Below are 21,971 nucleotides of genomic sequence, written 5' to 3' on the forward strand. Positions count from 1 at the left end.
CTCAATGGGAAGGCAAGAGTTGACTAAAAAACTCAATTTGACTGCTAAGCTCACTTTCTGAGCTCAGAGGCTAAAAGGGCAGTTAGAAGAAAGACACAGATCAAGGGTAAGCTATGTAAGAAGAATAGTTCTCTTATTTACATGCCAAGATCAACACTACAGGACTTTAAAATGGATTTAAAGTAAGAACATCAGAAAAGAAAGGCAGAACTACTGAGGTCTTACTGGGTTTCGGTATTCTTTAGCAAGAAGAATGATCTTACATTACATACCAGTGACTTACTTTAAACTGGAAGTTTGTACCTCTTATTTTTTTGTACAATATGGGTGATAGGAAATGAGAGTCTTTTATGGGATTACATTCTTCAAATGAGTTTGAATTTCAGAGTTCTAAAGAATAGCTATAATTTTTGAGATGTCATAGAGAACAGGAGTAAGAACAAAACAAATGAGATGGGCAGTTGCTGATTCACTACAAGAGAAACTGGCAGCAACACTGACGTGGATTCCTAATAAATTTGAAAGGAATGTTGAGTGAGAAGAGTATTGAGTTAGTGAAAACAGTGATTAAGAAAACAGGACACAGTTTTTAAGAAGAAAAAAGTCAAAATAGCCTTATTTTCAAAAATAAGGCTATGTGACTATAAACATGGTACAAGCTAATTTGTACAGGACAATTAACAAAAGACCATAGTACTCTTTAATAATATTCATTCTGTATTACACTGTGATGTTAATTAATGAAAAGGATTGAGTTATTTGTCTTTTTGTTATCACTCCTTCCTTTGTCTTACAGCTTCATGTAGTTCCTGGCATATGTAGAAGGGGAGAAGTACATATTTTTAAACAGATGTAATACTATTTATGGATAAATTAGAGCAATGAGGTTGGGAGGTGAATTCAGAACTGATTAAACCACCAGATTAGAAACTGTTAGCTAACAATTTATTGTCTACCTGAAGACAGAGGAATACTCTGAAATATTTTTTTATTTTGAAATAATTTAGTATTCTTATAATAATTTCAGACATTATATACAGAGTTCCTTTAACCCTTTACTCAATTCCCCAGCTTCAGTTAAAGTCTCTATACCATTTGAAAATAAGTTGTAGATATGATACCCCATTATCTTTTAATGCTTCTGTATGTATTTCCTCAAAACAAGTGACTACTCTCCTATGTAACTACAAAAATCAGGAAATTAACATTGATTCAGTATTAGCATTGAATCCACAGGTCTTTTCAGATTTTGCTGGTTTTCACATTAATGTCCTATATACGTTCAGTATCCAATCCAATATCATGTGTTACATTAAATTGTCATGTTCCTTTGTCTCCTAATCTGCAATGGTTCCTCAAATCTATTTTTGACTCATGTCTTTGATGTTAATTAGTAAGAATACAGTGCAGTTACTTTGAGATTATTCTTCAGTTTGGGTTGTCTGATATTTCTTCATGATTTATATATTTTTGGCACATACACCACAGAACTAAGCTCTGTCCTTCTTGGTGCATCATTTCAGGAGGCATAGGAAGTTGATTTATCCCATTACCAGTGATGCTTTTAGTACTTAATTTAGAAGGTATCTGCTTTGTTTCTCCAATATAAAATTAATATATAATATAATATATTAATTAATTAATTAGTAATGAATAAATATTTTATGAGGAGATGCTTTAAAACTATATAGTTCCTCATTAAGCCTTTGTCTATCAATTTAGCATCTATTGATGATTCTTGACTATCACTATGATTGCCAAATGATTTTTTTAAGAACTCCTCCAAAACTAGGTGCTTTATTTCTTCCCACATTCCTTAAGTCATTCATTCATATCAGAATGGATTCATCAATTCATATTTTACTCAAAAGATTACAATCCATTATTACATATTTTGATACTCAAATTGTCCCAGACTTGGCCTTGAAGAAACCCTTTTCAGGTTGGCCCTTTTGTCCTTTTGATATGTCCCTGTCGTTCTTTGTGCACTTACTAACTCTGCAGTGGAACAAGATGTTCTAGGCTCATCTTTAATTTTTTCTGCCCCAGCCCTGCATTCAGCCACTTCTCCATAAAACTCTGGTTCCTTTCGGTGGAAAATTGTGTTTAGAACCAATATCTGGGTGCTAGGTATGCTCATTGCTACTGAGATATCATTGCTTCTCTCAGGGAAAGAACTAGGAAATAAGTTATATAAATATACTAACACATATATGTGAATATGAATATATATGCACACAGTTATATCTGTTTCTCATCTTATATTAAAGAAATTCATTGATATCAACACTTCTAATTGTAATCTAATGCTATACAGCTTATTCTAGTGTTTTCCATTATCTTTCATATATTTTCTAATTTACCTATTCCCCTTCAAGCTCTTGGTCTCCTTGACCTAAACTCAGTCCCAGACACACTGCTGCCACCTGGCTCACTGATCGTGACCCAGCCCAGATAGAACGCAATAGCTCTCCAAAGTGGGTACACACCATCTTTCTGTTACTGTGTAAATTCCAGCAGCCTCATCTTCCTTGAACTCTACTGTCTTTCTCAGTCTTCTCATCGAGACTGCTCTACTCTGCTTAGGTTTCCCTTTCCTGCACTGGCAGAACGCTGGTATTACTGTCAGGCTCACCTATGGGTGACCTCTTTTCCCTGTGTCTAAAAACAACTGTTTCAGATATTTTGTCCTGGTTTTAAGGTTGTTGACAGTGGGACTCTGAGTCCATAACCAGTTGTTTCAACCTGGTTCCAGGTAGAAGTGGCCTAAGTATTAATTAATTAATTAATTTTTATTATTTTTATTTTGGTATCATTAATCTACAATTACATGAGCAACATTATGGTTACCAGATTCCCCCCCATCATCAAGTCTCCACCACATACCCCATTATAGTCACTGTCCATCAGTGTAGTAAGATGCTATAGAATCTGTGTTGTACAGCCTTCCCCATGACCCCCGCCACATTATTTCTGCTAATCTTAATACCCCTTTTTCCCCCTTGTCCCTCCCTTTCCCTTTGGTAACTGTTAGTCCATTCTTGAGTTCTGTGAGTCTGCTGCTGTTTTGTTCCTTCAGATTTTGCTTTGTTCTTATACTCCACAGATGAGTGAAATCATTTGATACTTGTCTTTCTCTGCCTGGCTTATTTCACTGAGCATAATAACCTCTAGCTCCATCCATGTTGTTGCAAATGGCAGAATTTGTTTCTTATCACTGAATAATATTCCATTGTGTATATGTACCACATCTTCTTTATCCATTCATCTACTGATGGACACTTAGGTTGCTTCTATTTCTTGGCTATTGTAAATAGTGCTGCGATAAACATAGGGTTGTATATGCATTTTTTAGGGTAAATTCCTGCATTTTTAGGGTAAATTCATAGGAGTGGAATTCCTGGGTCAAATGGTATTTCTATTTTTAGTATTTTGAGGAACCTTCATGATTCAGTTCTTGTTTTTTTTAGGTAAATTCCTGCATTTTTTAGGGTAAATTCCTAGGAGTGGAATTCCTGGGTCAAATGGCATTTCTATTTTTAGTATTTTTGAGGAACCTTCATGATTCAGTTCTTGTTTTAAAGACTACCCATATATCACAATATATTATTTATCTCCTTTTAACCAAATGCTAATTCCTTCCTAGATTAACCAGAATTAGTAATATTGAATCTGTGCCCATTATTTTTGTTTTAAAGCACAGATACCACATTTAAAAAGAAAGAAATCAAAGGGAAAATAAACCCTTAAAATGTAAAAACAGAACTACCACATGATCCAGCAATCCCACTTTGGGTATATATACCCAAAGGAAATAAAATCACTGTCTCAAAGAGATATCTGCACTCCCAAGTTCATTGCAGCATTACTCACAGTAGCTAAAGTATGGAAACAACTTAAGTGTCTGTTGACAAATGAATGGATAAAGAAAATGGATGAAGAAAACAGAATACTATTCATATGTAAAAAGAAGGAAATCCTGCTATTTTTAATAACATGAATGAACCTGAATGCCATTATGCTAAGTGAAATAAGCCAGACACAGAAAGACAATTATTACATGATCTCACCTATATGTAGAATCTAAAACAGTCGAACTCATAGTAATAGAGAGTAGACAATGGTTACCAGGCCTGGGGAGGGAGGTAAATGAGACAGATGTTGGTTGGTCCAAAGTACAAACTTTCAGTCACACAGTAAGTTTTGGGGACCTAATGTATAGTATGGTGACTATAGTTGAGAATATATGGTAGGTATACTTGCAATTTGCTAAGAGAGTCATCTCAAGTATTCTTACCAAACAGACGCACAAAAAGGCAACTATGATAGGTAACGGATTTCTTAATTAACTTGATTGTGGTAAGCACTTCACAACTTATACATACACCAAAACACCACATTTTATAAGTTAAATGTTTTCAATTTTTGTCAGTCATACTTCAGTAAAGCTGGGGGAACAGTGTGGTTTTTGACAGAAGAAATAAAAAGCATCCTAAAGTAGTGTATGAGAGACTTTCTTAAAACAAGGAAGTGTAGGACCATTTATTTTAATTAGTTTTACAAAGAATTCTCATTATATTTCCATTTCATTCATTATGGCTGCTTTTCTTAGAGTATTAACTACAGTGAAGATTCTTATCTATTTACTAACCAAAGGCATGAAAACAATAAAATTCTAAGACCAGTTGTATCAATCGGTGACAAAACATTTTCCTGTATAGATATTTAAAAGAAAACCTAATTTCACACCCACACCCGTTTTTCTTCCTTACTGCAGAAAAGATGTGGGATGGTAATATGAATAACATGACCCTTAATATAAACTATTTAGTCCAAGCCTTCAGCAATAAAACTGGTCATCAAGTACTCATGTTCTGATCTGCATTATAAACATCACTAGTCAGAAAATGAAGGGTCAGACCTGTTCAAAGATAACATTCATTTAGATTATCATACTTGAATAATAAACCTACAAAGAATAAGAATAAAATAAATGCAAAGCAAATGTCTTCCAGAGAAGACAAAAATTTCCTAAATATACTTACCGAGGGGTACTGTGAGAGTGATATAATGAGACAGTACTCAATTCAGCATATTACATTAATAATTTTGACATAATTGATCAAATTCCAAAGAAAACAAGTTGATCTTTTATGAGCACATAAAGCACATAATAAATAAAGCACATCAAAACTGCAAATAAAACAATTTTAAAATTTTCCTTTAAGAAAGATTTTATACGTTTCTTTAAGCAGCAGTTACAGAACAATGAACTAAAACTGAATGAATTAAATTACAAACCTGAAATTGCAGAATTGTCATTTCAAAGGACTTGTTCTTTATTTGGCCTGAATGATTGGCCCCTTTTAGCAACACTGCTCCATGAGGATACTTCAGTGATCTGCAACTGTCCGAGCCCACAGCCATCCCCAGTTTCCACTGAAAATCTATAAGCTGTAATGAAACAGTACAAAACAATACACTGGTGATAACACTGCCTGGAATACAGATATTTTTCAGTACTGCTTTCACATTCAACTTTTAGTTTCAATGCCAGTCACAATAAAAAAGAAAAATCTTCATTTTAATATTGCCAGGGGAACAACAATAAAATGAGAATGGAAAGAGGCAATAAGGGATATAAACAGAGGAAGAAAACAACAGGCATATTACAAAACAAAAGGCAAAAAAGAAAACAAAAGTCTCCACCAGATGTATAATGGAAGTAGAAGGCAGATGTGGCAATACTGGCTTTCCTTTATTTTGCTCCTGCACTTAAAGGGACTCCAGATGCTTTAGAGCATCTCACTTTCCCGTTCCATATATGCCTTCTCCATTCCACAACCTAAAAGTCCTAAAAGGAAAAATGAATCATTTACCATCTTCACAAGTGACTGAGGCACACATGGAAGCCATTCCAGTTCCTTTCCTCACCATGGTCTCCAACCTGAAACCTGATACTAGCAGAAGTACTAGGTGATATGGTGGTTTTAGATTTCATCACTCTTGATGATAGACACCTGTCAGGTGATGTGCTTGGCAACATACATGATTAAATGCCTCACTGAATCATTGTAACATTATAGGCTATTATTTCTATCTTGCAGATGACAAACTGAATTTCAGAGAGCTTAGATAATATGCAAGAGGTCATACACTTCTGGATTAGAACTGAAACCAAAGTCTGATTCATGCTTATTGACCATTAACTGCCTCAACATTTTGAATCTAAATCCTGTCAATGATTGTTCATTGTCAATATGGCATAAAACAGGATTGGATGCAGCTCTTAATACTAATTCTAAAATATAAGACTGTGATTGGAGGAAATTTGTTTCTTATTTCCAAAGCTTAAAGAAGAACATGGTACATAGCAGGCACACACAAAATATAATTGTTGATTGACCAATACATTTTACTACCAAATTAATGCTGATAGGGCAAAAAGCTTTGCTTGTTAACAAATTTTCTTTTAAAAGGTGCGATTTTTTATAAACAAGATTCTTCAATGCTGTGTGTAAGAAACATACTTTAAATGTAAAGACACACACAGACTAAAAATGAAGGGATGGAGAAGATTCCATGCAAACAGAAACCAAAAGAAAGATGGAGTAGCTATGTTTATATCAGACAAAATAGAGTTTAAAGCAAAGACTATAATAAGAGAAGGGCATTACATGATTAAAAGGTCAATACAACAAAAGGATTTAATACTTGTAATTATTTATGCGTCCAACATAGTAGCACCTAAATAAATAAAGCAAGTATTAACAGACCTAACGGGAGAAATAGACAGCAATATAATAGTAGGGGACTTTAACATCCTATTTACATGACTGGATAAATCATCCAGACAGAAAATCAATTGAGAAACATCAGCCTTAAATGACAGTGTTAGACCAGATGGGCTTAACAGATATTTACAGAACATTCCATCTAAAAGCAACAGTCTGCACATTCCTCTCAAGGGCACATGGAATATTTTCCAGGATAGGTCATATTAGGACACCAAACAAGTCTAATAAATTTAGGAGGAATGAAATCATATCAAGCATCTTTTCTGAACACAATGGTAAAAAACTAGAAATCACATGAAGGAAACTTGAAAATTTACAAACTTGTGATTAAACAGCATGCTACTGAATAAGCAATGCATCAAAGTAGAAATAAAAATACCTTGAGACAAATGATGTAAATGTAACATACCAAAACTTATGAGATGCAGCAAAAGCAGTTCAAGAGGGAAGTTCTAATAGTGATAAATGCCGACCTCAAAAAATAAGAGAAGTCTCAAATAAACAATATAAGTTTACACCTCAAGGAATTAGAAAAAGAACAACCAAAGCTCAAAGTTTGAAGGAAGGAAATTACAAAAATCAGAGCAGAAATAAATGAAATTGAGACTAAAAAGGCAATAGAATAGATCAGAGCTTATTCTTTGAAATGATAGAATTGACCAAACCTTAAGCTAGAATCACCAAGAAAAAAGGAGAGTGGACTTAAAATCAGAAATGAAAGAGGATATGTTACAATGGATACCACAAAAATACAAAAGATAATAGACTCATACAACTCAATGCCAAAAAGACAAAACAATCCTATTATAAAATGGGAAGATCTGAAAGACACACATGACCAACAGGTGCATGTACATGAAAAGATGCTTAATCATCATCAGGGAAATGGAAATCAAAACCAAAATGAGGTATCACTTCACACCTTTCAGAAAGGCTATTATCAAAATGATAAGAAATAACAAGTATTGGCAAGGTTTTGGAGAGAAGGGAACCCTTGTATACTGTTGATAGGAATGTAAGTTGATACAACCAATATGAAAAACAGAATGAAGGTTCCCTAAAAAATTAAAAGTAGATCATATGATCCAGAAACTCAATTTCTGGAGCTTTTATCCAAGGAAAACAAAAATGCTGATTTGAAAAGACAGGCACCCCCATATTCGTTGCAGTATTATTTACAATAGCCAAGCTATGGAAACAACATAACTGTCCACTGATGGATGAAGGGATAAAGAAATTGCAGTATATATACATATATAAACATATATATGCACATGCACACACATGTATATACACATATACACACACAACAGAGTATTATTCAACCATAAAAAAAGAAGGAAATCTTCCTATTTGCGGCAACATGGATGGACCTGGAGGGCATTATTGCTAAGTGAAATAAATCAGAAAAAGACAAATACCGTGTCATCTCTCTTATATGTGGAATATAAAGAAACCTAAGCTCACAGACACAACAGATTGATGGTTACAAGAGGCAGGTGGGGGGAAGTGGGTACCTTTTTTGATTTAAATAAATTGAATTAAAAAATTTTTTTAAATATGTGTTAGGGTAGAGACCAAAATTTCTTCCTGTCTCAGACTAGTGTTCAGCCAACTGTTACAGTATTAAAATAGCCAAGCTGGTGCTGATAAAAGGATAACATTTTTAGTAAGTAAAAACATTGTATAGATCCATCTTAAATAAGTTCTCCACATAAAATTAGGGACAGAATAGAAGATAAATAACAAAAGAACTATAAACAGCTAATAAACATATGAAAACATTACTTACCTTCATTGGGAAATAGGGAAATGTAAAATTTAAAGCACAATGAGATATCACTACACATCTAAGAAAATAGCAAAATCCTAAATCCAACTATTCCAAGTATTGGCAAGGAAGGATGCTGTTGATGGAAGTCTACACTGGGCCAATCTTTTGGAAAACTGTCTTTATCTAATAAAACTGAAGTTACACATATTCTGTGAGCTAGCAATTCAATTACTGGGGATATAACCTTAAGAAATGTGCATATGCACACAGGATACACATAATATAATGTTCCTAGTAGCTGTATTTATAATAGCCCCAAACTGGAAACAACACAAATGTTTGTCATTAATAAGATGAATAAATGAATACTATACAGCAATGAAAACCAACTTCAGCTACACTTAACAACAAATGTTCAAAGAAACTGGTCAAAAAGTTATGTGATTCCACTCTCTTAAACATGAGAAAAAGTAAATGCATACTGCTTAGGGATGCATACACAGGTAGCTAAACAAGTATCTATTGTTTCTTCTATGAAGAGAAGTAAGAATATGATTACCATCAAAGAATAAAATTCCTCTAGGGAGGAGGGAAAGGAAGTTTGACTGGTGGGGGGGAGGGCATGTGATAGTCTTCTGAGGTATTGGTAATGCTCCATTTCTTGAATTTTGATGTGGTTACACAGATGTTCACTTTAAAATTATTAATTAAACTGCTTATGTTTTATACCTTTTTGTATATGCATTATCTTACATGTTACCTTGCACATATAATGGGGCAGACATAGGTTACTGAGTTCCACATTTCTAGTTGAAAGGAAAAATTTATTGTAGGTGAGGGTGATTAAGCTTTATAGAAGGGAAAAGCTATAAGCTCAGTTTTGAAGATTAAACATCTGAAATTGAGAGGAGAATGTATCTTTTTTATATATTTCATAAATACACAGTTAACCCTACACAGCATGGGGATTAGAGGTGCTGATTCCTGTGCAGTCTAAAATTCATATATCTTTTTTGACTGCCTCAAAACTTAACTACTAATAGCCTGCTGTGGACTGGAAGCCTTACTGATAACAAAGAGTTGGTTAACAAATACTTTTTATGTTATATGCATTTTATATATTGTTTTCTTAAAGCTAGAAAAATGTTTTTTCAAATTCTCAAATCTCCAAAAATTTTTCCAATATATTGAAAAAAACTCCATATAAGTGGACCCTCACAGGTGAAACCTGCATTGTTCAAGAGTCAACTGTACAACTAAGTAAAAAATAAATGCTTAATAAGTATTAACCTGAACCAACTAGAGATAAAGAGGAACTAGAATAGAGGAATAGAGCATTTATTTGCCTTAAAGTGAAAGGCTCTTGTAATGAAGTACAGAAAATAAAGCCAACAAAAGTGATCAGGAGGGAAGTAATTCTTTGCAAGTTTTCAGAAGTTTTCAAAGTACTCTCGTATGCTTTATCTTACTATGAGAAATATAAGTCATTTAAACTTTTCCACAGGGGATTCATTGAAAATTTTTGAGTAACAGGAATGAAAGTACTGATTAAAAAAGACTCATCTAGTGGCAGCAGAATACAACAATAATCCAGATGTAAAGTTCTAAGTGCCCGAACTAAGGCAATGATGAGCAGGATTACCATAAAAAATGAATCTCTAATCTTGATGATTGTTTATGTAGTGATAGGAGGTATCAAAGACAACTAAGAAAATTTGAGCCCAGATGACCCAAAGAAGGCTGATATCACTATCAATCAGGACTCTATATATTTTAAGTTGAAAGGTATTATCAAGAAATGATTAGGGGTATCTAAATGGGAATATTCAATAAATGGCTGAAAATACAGGAACAGAACTCAAGGGAGTTAATTAATAGAGATAGTTTTTTAATCAGCTCAATGGTCATGTCCAGAAATGTAATCAGGCACTATAACTTGCTTTATAACCCCTTGCTGATTTACTGTCCACAGTAAATTGTTAGACAAAAACACTGCTTATATGACTCTCTCTGAAATAAAACTGTAGGTTATCTGTAACATTTCAAACAAAAGAAAGTATGGAACATTATGTTTGAATCCACTACCAAGTGAGGAGATAAGAAGAGCTGCCATCCAGACACTTACTGTGCAGAGTTATATTCATGGGTAAAGGAGAGCTGAGATTAGGTCTATGAGATAAGAATTTCCAAATTTTAAACTACATAAAATGCAGATTAAAAACCTTCTAATTATAGTAATTAGAATGGCAAAGATCAAGGATAAGGACAGACTATTAAAAGCAGCCAGAGAGAGAAATAAGATCACATACAAAGGAAAGCACATCAGGCTACCATCAGACTTCTCAGCAGAAACCTTACAGGCCAGAAGGGAGTGGCATGATATGTTTAATGCAATGAAGCAGAAGGGCCTTGAAACAAGAATACTTTATCTGGCAAGATTATCATTTATAGGGGTGGAGCCAAGATGGCAGTGTGAGTAGGACAGTGGGAATATCCTCCCAAAAAAATATATATTTTTGAAAATACAACAAATACAACTATCCCTAAAAGAGAGACCAGAAGACACAGGACAATAGCCAGACTACAACTACACAGGCAAGAACCCAGCGCCTGATGAAAGGGGTAAGATACAAGCCGCAGCCCAGCAGGACCCGAGGCCCCTCACAGCAGCACCTGGTGGGAGGAGAGGAGTTGGAGCAGGGAGGGAGAGGGAGCCCAGGACTGCTAAACATCCAGCCCTAGCCATTCGCACCAGAGTGCAGACACACAGTGCATGTGTGGGGTGCTGGAAACTAGGGAATCAGTACAGTAAGACCTGTGAGCAGGTCCTGCAGCCAGCGCCTCTGGGACAAATAAAATAGACTGCTTTTTGAAAGTCTTAAAGGGACAGGGATGCGACAGATGGATGGAAGCATCCCAGGTCACAGTCCAGAAGCTGGAAATTCCAGGGAACTCTGGGCACATTAACCCCTGGGCAACAGCTCTGAGACCCCTCACGGACATAAACAGCCAAACAGCCCCCCATCCATTACCCGTCCGGGGCACCACCATAGCAGAGCAGCAGCCTGAGGTTGTCCATGCCAACAGCAAGGGAGCTTCCTCCATACTGGCTGGGCAAGATACAGAGACCCAGTCTACATGCAATTGCCCAACACAAGCCACTAGGGGTGGCAGTTGTCCCAGTAAAGAAAGGCCAGAAGCAAGTGGAAAAAGTCTTAGCTCTCCCATCTGACAGATGAGTCAATAGCATACCACTACAACTATCAACATGAAAAAGCAAAAAAATTTGATCCAGACAAGACTAACCCAGACAGCTTCGACATCTTCTACATCTTCCCCTGAGAAGGAACCTGGGGAGATAGATTTAACCAATCATTCTGAAAAATTCAAAACAAAAGTCATAACAATGCTGATGGACTTGCAGAGAAATATGCATGAACTAAGGAGGGAGAATATAGAAATAAAACAATCTCTGGAAGGACTTCAAAGCAGAATGGACGAGATGCAAGAGACCATTAATGGACAAGAAAACAGAACAGGAACGCAGAGAAGCTGATTCAGAGAGAGATAAAAGAATCTCCAAGAATGAAAGAATATTAAGAGAACTGTGTGACCAATCGAAATGGAACAATATCTGCATTATAGGGGTACCAGAAGAAGAAGAGAGAAAAAGGGATAGAAAGTGTCTTTGAAGAAATAATTTCTGAAAAATTTCCCAAACTAGGGGAGGAAATGGCCTCTCAGACCACAGAGGTGCAAAGAACTCCCATGACAAGGGATCCAAGGAGGGCAACACCAAGGCACATAATAATTAAAATGGCAAGATCAAAGACAAGGACAGAGTATTAAAGGCAGCCAGAGAGAAAAAAAAGGTCACCTACAAAGGAAAACACATCAGGCTATCATCAGACTTCTCAACAGAAACCTTACAGGCCAGAAGAGAATGGCACGATATACTTAATGCAATGAAACAGAAGGGCCTCAAACCAACACTACTGTATCCAGCACGATTATCATTTAAATTTGAAGGAGGGATTAAACAATTCCCAGACAAGCAAAAGTTGAGGGAATTTGCCTCTCACAAACCACCTCTATAGGGCATCTTACAGGGACTGCTCTAGATGGGAGCACTCCTAAAAAGAGCACAGAACAAAACACCCAACATATGAAGAAGGGAGGAGGAGGAATAAGGGAGAAAAATAAAGAATCATCAGACCATGTTTATAATAGCTCAATAAGCTAGTTAAGTTAGACAGTAAGATAGTAAAGAAGCTAACCTTGAACCTTTGGTAACTACAAACTTAAAGCCTGCAATGGCAATAAGTACATACCTTTCAATAATCACCCTAAATGTAAAGAGACTGAATGCACCAATCAAAAGACACAGAGTAATAGAATGGATAAAAAAGCAAGACCCATCCATATGCTGCTTACAAGAGACTCACCTCAAACCCAAAGACACGCACAGACTTAAGTCAAGAGATGGGAAAAGATATTTCATGCAAACGACAGAGAGAAAAAAGCAGGTGTTGCAATACTAGTATCAGACAAAATAGACTTCAAAATAAAGAAAGTAACAAAAGATAAAGAAGGACGTTACATAATGATAAAGGGCTCAGTCCAACAAGAGGATATAACCATTATAAATATATATGCACCCAATATATGTGAAACAAACACTAACAGAATTAAGGAGGAAATAGAATGCAATGCATTCATTCTGGGAGACTTCAACATAACACTCACTCTAAAGGACAGATGCACCAGACAGAAAATAAGTAAAGACACAGAGGCACTGAACAGCACACTAGAACAGATGGACCTAATAGAAATCTATAGAACTCTACATCCAAAAGCAACAGGATACACATTCTTCTCAAGCACACATGGAACATTCTCCAGAATAAACCACATACTAGGCCAGAAAAAGAGCCTCAGTAAATTCCAAAAGATTGAAATCCTACCAACCAACTTTTCAGACCACAAAGGCATAAAGCTAGAAATAAACTGTACAAAGAGAGCAAAAAGGCTCACAAACACATGGAGGCTTAACAACACACGGCTAAATAATCAATGGATCAATGACCAAATCAAAATGGAGATCCAGCAATATATGGAAACAAATGACAACGACAACGCAAAGCCCCAACTACTGTCGGATACAGCAAAAGCAGTCTTAAGAGGAAAGTGTATAGCAATCCAAGCCTATTTAAAGAAGGAAGAACAATCCCAAGTGAATGGTCTAATGTCACAATTATCGAAATTGGAAAAAGAAGAACAAATGAGGCCTAAAGTCAGCAGAAAGAGGGACATAATAAAGATCAGAGAAGAAATAAATAAAATTGAGAAGAATAAAAAAATAGCAAAAATCAATGAAACCAAGAGCTGGTTCTTCAAGAAAATAAACAAAACAGAGAAGCCTCTAGCCAGACTTACTAAGAGGAAAAGAGAGTCAACACACATCAGCAGAATCAGAAATGAGAAAGGAAAAATCACGACGGACCCCACAGAAATACAAAGAATAATTAGAGAATACTATGAAAACCTGTATGCTAACAAGCTGGGAAACCTAGAAGAAATTGACAACTTCCTAGAAAAATACAACCTTCCAAGACTGTTGTATTGAAAGAAACAGAAACAGAAAATCTAAACAGACCGATTACCAGCAACAAAATTGAAGTGGTAATCAAAAAACTACCAAAGAACAAAACCCCCGGGTCAGATGGATTTACCTCAGAATTTTATCAGACATACAGAGAAGACATAGCACCAATTCTCCTTAAAGTTTTCAGAAAAATAGAAGAGGAAGAATACTCCCAAACTCATTCTATGAAGCTAACATCACCCTAATACCAAAACCAGACAAAGACCCCACCAAAAAAGAAAACTACAGACCAATATCACTGATGAATGTAGATGCAAAAATACTCAACAAAATATTAGGAAACCAAATTCCAAAAAAAAATCAAAAGGATCATACACCATGACCAAGTGAGATTCATCCCAGGAATGCAAGGAACATACAACATTCGAAAATCCATCAACATCATCCACCACATCAACAAAAAGAAAGACAAAAAACACATGATCATCTCCATAGATGCTGAAAAAGCATTCGACAAAATTCAACATCCATTCATGATAAAAACTATCAACAAAATTGGCATAGAGGGCAAGTACCTCAACATAATAAAGGCCATATATGATAAACCCAGAGCCAACATCATACTGAACAGCGAGAAGCTGAAAGCTTTTCCCTGGACAGGGAAACAGGACAGGGATGCCCACCCTCCCCACTGTTATTCAACATAGTACTGGAGTTCCTAGCCACAGCAATTAGACAAAACAAAGAAATCCAAGGAATCCAGATTGGTAAAAAAGAAGTTATACTGTCACTATTTGCAGATGACATGATATTGTACATAAAAAACCCTAAAGACTCCTCTCTGAAACTACTAGAGCTAACATCGGAATTCAGCAAAGTTGCAGGATACAAAATTAAAACACAGAAATCTGTGGCTATCCTATAAACTAACAATAAACTAATAGAAAAAGAAATCAGGAAGACAATTCCATTCACAATAGCATCAAATAGAATAAAATACCTAGGAATAAACCTAACCAAGGAAGTGAAAGACCTATACTCTGAAAACTATAGGACACTCTTAAGAGAAATTAAAGAGGTCACTAACAAATGGAAACTCATCCCATGCTCATGGCTAGGAAGAATTAATATCGTCAAAATGGCCATCCTGCCCAAAGCAATATATAGATTTGATGCAATCCCTGTCAAATTACCAACAGCATTCTTCAATGAACTGGAACAAATAGTTCAAAAATTCATATAGAAACACCAAAGATCCCAAATAGCTAAAGCAATCCTGAGAAGGAAGAATAAAGTGGGGTGGATCTCACTCCCCAACTTCAAGCTCTACTACAAAGCCACAGTAATCAAGACAATTTGGTACTGGCACAAGAACAGAGCCACAGACCAATGGAACAGAATAGAGACTCCAAACATTAACCCAAACATATATGGTCAACTAATATTCGATAAAGGGGCCATGGACATACAATGGGGAAATGACAGTCTCTTCAACCGATGGTGCTGGCAAAACTGGACAGCTACATGTAAGAGAATGAAACTGGATCACTGTCTAACCCTATACACAAAAGTAAATTCAAAATGGATCAAAGACCTGAATATAAGTTAGGAAACCATAAAACTATTAGAAAAAAACATAGGCAAAAGTCTCTTAGACATAAACATGAGTGACCTCTTCTTGAACATATCTCCCCGGGCAAGTGAAACAAATGCAAAAATGAACAAATGGGACTATATCAAGCTGAAAAGCTTCTGTACAGCAAAGGACACCATCAATAGAACAAAAAGGTACCCTATAGTATGGGAGAATATATTCATAAATGACAGATCTGACAAAGGGTTGACATCCAAAATATATAAAGAGCTCACACACCTCAACAAACAAAAAGCAAATAATCCAATTACAAAATGGGCAGAGGAGCTGAATAGACGTTCTCTAAAGAAGAAATTCAGATTGCCAACAGACACATGAAAAGATGCTCCACATCGCTTATCATCAGAGAAATATAAATTAAAACCACAATGAGATATCATCTCACACCAGTAAGGATGGCTACCATCCAAAAGACAAACAACAACAAATGTTGGCGAGGTTGTGGAGAAAGGGGAACCCTCCCACTGCTGGTGGGAATGTAAATTAGTTCAACCATTGTGGAAAGCAGTATGGAGGTTTCTTAAAATGCTCAAAAAAGACATACCATTTGAGCCAGGAATTCCACTTCTAGGAATTTACCCTGGGAATGCAGCACTCCAGTTTGAAAAAGACAGATGCACCCCTATGTTTATCGTTGCACTATTTACAATAGCTAAGATATGGAAGCAACCTAAATGGCCATCAGTAGATGAATGGATAAAGAAGATGTTGTACATATACACAATGGAATATTACTCAGCTATAAGAAAAAAACAGATCCTACCATTTGCAACAACATGCATGGAGCTAGAGGGTATTATGCTCAGTGAAATAATCCAGGTGGAGAAAGATAAGTACCAAATGATTTCATTCATATATGGAGTATAAGAACAAAAGAAAACTGAAGGAACAAAACAGCATCAGTAGCACAGAACCCAAGAATTGACTAACAGTTACCAAAGGGAAAGGGACTGGGGAGGATGGGTTGGAAGGGAGGGATAAGGGTGGGAAAAAAGAAAGGGGACATTATGATTAACATGTATAGTGTGGGGAGGGCACAGGCAGGGCTGTGCAACAGATAGAAGACAAGTAGTATTTTTACAGCATCTTACTATGTTGATGGACAGTGACTGTGAATGGGTATGTGGGGGGACTTGGTGAGGGGGTGAGCCTAGTGAACATAATGTCCTTCATGTAATTGTAGATTAATGATACCAAAATAAAATTTAAAAAAAGATTATCATTTATATTTGAAGGATATATCATTTATATTCATAGATAGGAAAAAGCTGAGAGAATTTACCTCCCATAAACCGTCTCTACACTGTATTTTGGAGGGACATCTATAGATGGAAGTGTTCTTAAGGTTTAATAGCTGTCACCAGAGGTAATAAAACCACAGTAAAGAAAGTATAACAGTTAATTACTAAGCAAATACAAAATTAAATCAACTGTCCCCAAAGTCAATCAAGGGATAGACAAAGAGTACACAATATGACAGATAAAATACAAAGAATGGAGGAGGAAGAAAAATGAGGGGAAAAAAAGAACCTTTAGATTATGCTTGTAATAGCATATTAAGTGAGTTAAGTTACACTCTTAGAGAGTAAGGAAAGTAACACTGAACCTTTGGTAACCATGAATCTAAAGTCTGCAATGGCAATAAGTATGTACCTATCGATAATGACCTTAAATGTAAATGTTCTGAATGCACCAATCAAAAGACATAGAGTCACTGAATGGATAAAAAAACAAGACCCATCTATAGGCTGCCTACAAGAGACTCACTTTAAAACCAAAAACATATACAGACTAAAAGTGAAGGGATGGAAAAAGATATTTCATGCAACTAATAGGGAGAAAAAATCAGGAGTTACAGTACTTGTGTCAGACAAAATAGACTTCAAAACAAGTAAAGTAACAAGAGACAAAGAAGGACATTATGTAATGATAAAGGGGTCAATTCGACAAGAAGATATAACCATTATAAATATCTATGCTCCCAACACAGGAGCATGCACATATGTAAAACAAATACTAACAGAATTAAAAGGGGAAATAGAATGCAATGCATTCATTCTAGGAGACTTCAACACTCCACTCACTCTGAAGGACAGTTAAACCAGACAGAAAATAAGTAAGGAGACAGAGGCACTGAAAAATACATTAGAACAGATGGACCTAACAGACATCTACAGAACTCATTCTACACCCAAAAGTAGCAGAATACACTTTCTTCTCAAGTACACATGGAACATTTTCAAGAATAGATCATATACTTGGCCACAAAAAGAGCCTTGGTAAATTCAAGCAGATTGAAATGTACTAACCATGTTCTCAGACCACAAAGGTATGAAACTAGAAATAAATTATGCAAAGAAAATGAAAAATCCCACAAAGACATGGAGGCTTCATATCATGCTCCTAAATAACCAATAGATCAATGACTAAATAAAAACAGAGATCAGGCAATATTTGGAGACAAATGACAATTACTCAACACCAAAAAACCTGTGGGATGCAGCAAAGGCAGTGCTAAGAGGGAAGTATACTGCAATATAGGCCTACCTCAAGAAAGAAGAACAAACCCATATGAACACTCTAAACTCACAATTAACAAAACTAGGTAAAGAAAAACAAATGAGGTCCAAAGTCAATAGAAAGAGGAACATAATAAATATGAGAGCAGAAATAAATAAATTGAGAAGAATAAAACAAAAGAAACAATCAATGAAAGCAAGAGCTGGTTCTTCAAGAAAATAACCAAAATAGATAAAACCCTAGCTAGACTTATCAAGAAAAAAAACAGTCTACACACACAAACAAAATCGGAAATGAGAAAGGAAAAATCACTATGGACATCACAGAAATACAAAGAATTATTAGAGAATACTATGAAAAATTATATGCCAACAAACTGGATAACCTAGATGAAATGGACAACTTTCTAGTAGAATACAACCTTCCAAGACTGACCCAGAAAGAAACAGAAAATCTGAATATTCCAATTACCAGCAACAAAATTGAATTGGTAATCAAAAAACTACCTAAGAACAAAACTACTGGATCAGATGGATTCATCACTGAATTTTATCACTTAGTGAAGACCTAATACTCACCCTCCTTAAAGTTTTCCAAAGAGTAGAAGAAGAGGGAATACTTCCAAACTCATTCTATGAGGCCAGTATCACTCTAATACCAAAACCAAGCAAAGACCTCACCAAAAAAGAAAATTACAGACCAATATCCCTGATGAACATAGATGCAAAAATACTCAACAAAATATTAGCAAACTGAATTCAAAAATACATCAAAAAGATCATTCATCATGATCAAGTAGGATTTATTCCAGGGATGCAAGGATGGTACAACATTCAAAAATCCATCAACATCACCCACCACATCAACAAAAAGGACAAAAACAACATGATCATCTCCATAGACGCTGAAACTGCATTTGACAAAATTCAACATCCATTCATGATAAAAACTCTCAACAAAATGGGTATAGAGAGCAAGTATCTCAACATAATTAAGGCCATATATGATAAACCCACAGCCAACATTATACTTAACAGCGAAAAGCTGAAAGCTTTTCCTTTAAGATTGGGAACAAGAAAAAGGATGCACACTCTCCCCACTTCTATTCAACATAGAACTGGAGGGCCTAGCCACGGCAATCAGACAACAAAAAGCATAAAAGGCATCCAGATTGGTAAAGAAGTAATATGTCCCTGTTTGCAGGTGACATGATATTGTACTTAAAAAAACTAAAGAATCCACTCCAAAACTACTAGATCTAATACCTGAATACAGCAAAGTTGCAGGATACAAAATTAATACACAGAAATCTGTTGCATTCCTGTATACTAATGATGAACTAACAGAAAGAAAATCAGAAAAACAATTTCATTCACAGTTGCATCAAAAAGAATAAAATACCTAGGAATAACCCTGACCAAAGAAGTGAAAGACCTATACTCTGAAAACTACAAGACACTCATGAGAGAAATTAAAGAAGATACCAATAAATGGAAACACATCCCATGCTCATGGATAGGAAGAATTAATATTGTCAAAATGGCCATTCTGCTTAAACCAATCTACAGGTTCAATGCAATTCTTATCAAAATACCAAAAGCATTCTTCAGTGAACTAGAACAAATTCTGAAATTCATATGGAACCATAAAAGACCCCGAATAGCCAAAGCAATCTTGAGAAGGAAGAATAAAGCAGGGGGCATCTCGCTTCCCAACTTCAAGCTCTACTGCAAAGCTACAGTAATCAATACAATTTGGTACTGGCACATGAACAGAACCATAGACCAATGGAACAGACTAGAGAGCCCTGATATAAACCCAACCATATATGGTCAACTAATATATGATAAAGGAGCCATGGACATACAATGGGGAAATGACAGCCTCTTCAACAACTGGTGTTGGCAAAACTGGACATCTACAAGGAAGAGAATGAAACTGGATTATTGTTTAACCCCATACACAGAAATAAACTCAAAATGGATCAAAGTCATGAAACCATAAAACTCTTAGAAGACAACATAGGCAAAAGTCTCCTGAATATAAGCATGAACAACTTCTTCCTGAATGCATCTCCTCTAGCAAGGAAACAAAAGCAAAATGAACACATGGGACTACATCAAACTAAAAACTTTCTGTATGTCAAAGGACACCATAAACAGAACAAAAAGTTACCCTACAGTATGGGAGAATATATTTGTAAATGACATATCTGACAACAGGTTAACATCCAAAATATTTAAAGAACTCACACACCTCAGCACCTGGAAAGCAAATAATCCAATTAAAAAATGGGCAGAGAATATGAAGAGACAATTCTCCAAAGATGTAATTCAGATGGCCAACAGACACATGAAAAGATGCTCCACATCACTAATCATCAGGCAAATGCAAATTAAAACCAAAATGAGATATCACCTCACACCAGTAAGGATGGTCAGTATCAAAAAGACTAAGAACAACAAATGCTGGTGAGGATGCAGAGAAAGGGGAACCCTCTTACACTGCTGGTGGGAATGTAAGCTAGTTCAACCACTGTGGAAAACAATACAGAGGTTCCTCAGAAAACTCTTGGTGCCCCTGAGAGGCATATGGGTCATGAAGAAAACTACAAATAGAAATAGCATTTGACCCAGGAATCCCACTCCTTGGAATTTACACAAAGAATACAACTTCTCAGACTCAAAAAGACTTTTGCACCCCTATGTTTATCGCAGCACTATTTATAATAGCCAAGATATGGAAGCAACCTAAGTGTCCATCAGTAGACAAATGGATAAAGAAGATGTGGTACATATACACAATGGAATACTATTCAGCTATAAGAAAGAAACAAATTCTACCATTTGCAACAACATGGATGGAGCTAGAGGATATTATGCTCAGTGAAACAAGGCAGGTGGAGAAAGACAAGTACCAAATGATTTCCCTCATTCTTGGAATATAACAACGAAGCAAAATGAAGGAACAAAATAGCAGCAGACTCACAGACTCCAAGAAGGGACTAGTGGTTACCAAAGGGGAGGGGTGTGGGAGGGTGTGTTGGGAGGGGAGGTAGATGGGATTGAGGGGTGTTATGTTTAGTACACATGGTGTAGGGGGTCTTGAAGAAAGCAATGTAGCACAGAGAAGGCAAGCAGTGAATCTGTGGCATCTTACTACACTGATGGACAGTGACTGCATTGGGGTATAGGTTGGGACTTGATAATATGGGTAAACATAGTAACTACATTGTTTTTTCATGTGAAACCTTCATAAGAGTGTATATCAATAATACCTTAATAAAAAAAATTTTTTTTAAAAAGGAAGGCTACATAAAAAGAAAATAGGCAGATTTGAAAAAGAACTAATTATATCTGTTAATTATATCTGTACCAATACTACTATGGTAATGAAAATAAACTTATTGAAATTAATAGTTTAATGAATAGATTAGGCAGCTGAAGAGAGAAACAGTGAACTGAAAAACAAAGTTCTATCATTGTTCAAAACACTGGATGAAGACAACCTACCAGACCTGAAATAAAGGCTCTTCCGCCCTCATCCAGGAGCAAGTCCACCCCTCACAGGATGACTGGCAGATGTCAGCTCTAACTTCAGACAGCAAAGGCGTCCATGTCC

The 21,971-nt window shown here is 35.8% G+C and overlaps 1 protein-coding gene across 1 annotated transcript in view; it reads right to left on the minus strand.

The window, feature by feature from the left end:
* Window positions 1-21,971, minus strand: part of LOC108397110 (uncharacterized) — a 47,777-nt gene extending 25,806 nt beyond the window's left edge. Inside the window, 2 exon segments of the mRNA XM_017660353.3 lie at window positions 5,302-5,454; window positions 21,868-21,971. The gene's annotated coding sequence lies outside the window, so the exon portion shown is untranslated.

The sequence above is a fragment of the Manis javanica genome, chromosome 9 (assembly GCF_040802235.1).
Source record: "Manis javanica isolate MJ-LG chromosome 9, MJ_LKY, whole genome shotgun sequence".
NCBI classification, from domain to species: domain Eukaryota; kingdom Metazoa; phylum Chordata; class Mammalia; order Pholidota; family Manidae; genus Manis; species Manis javanica.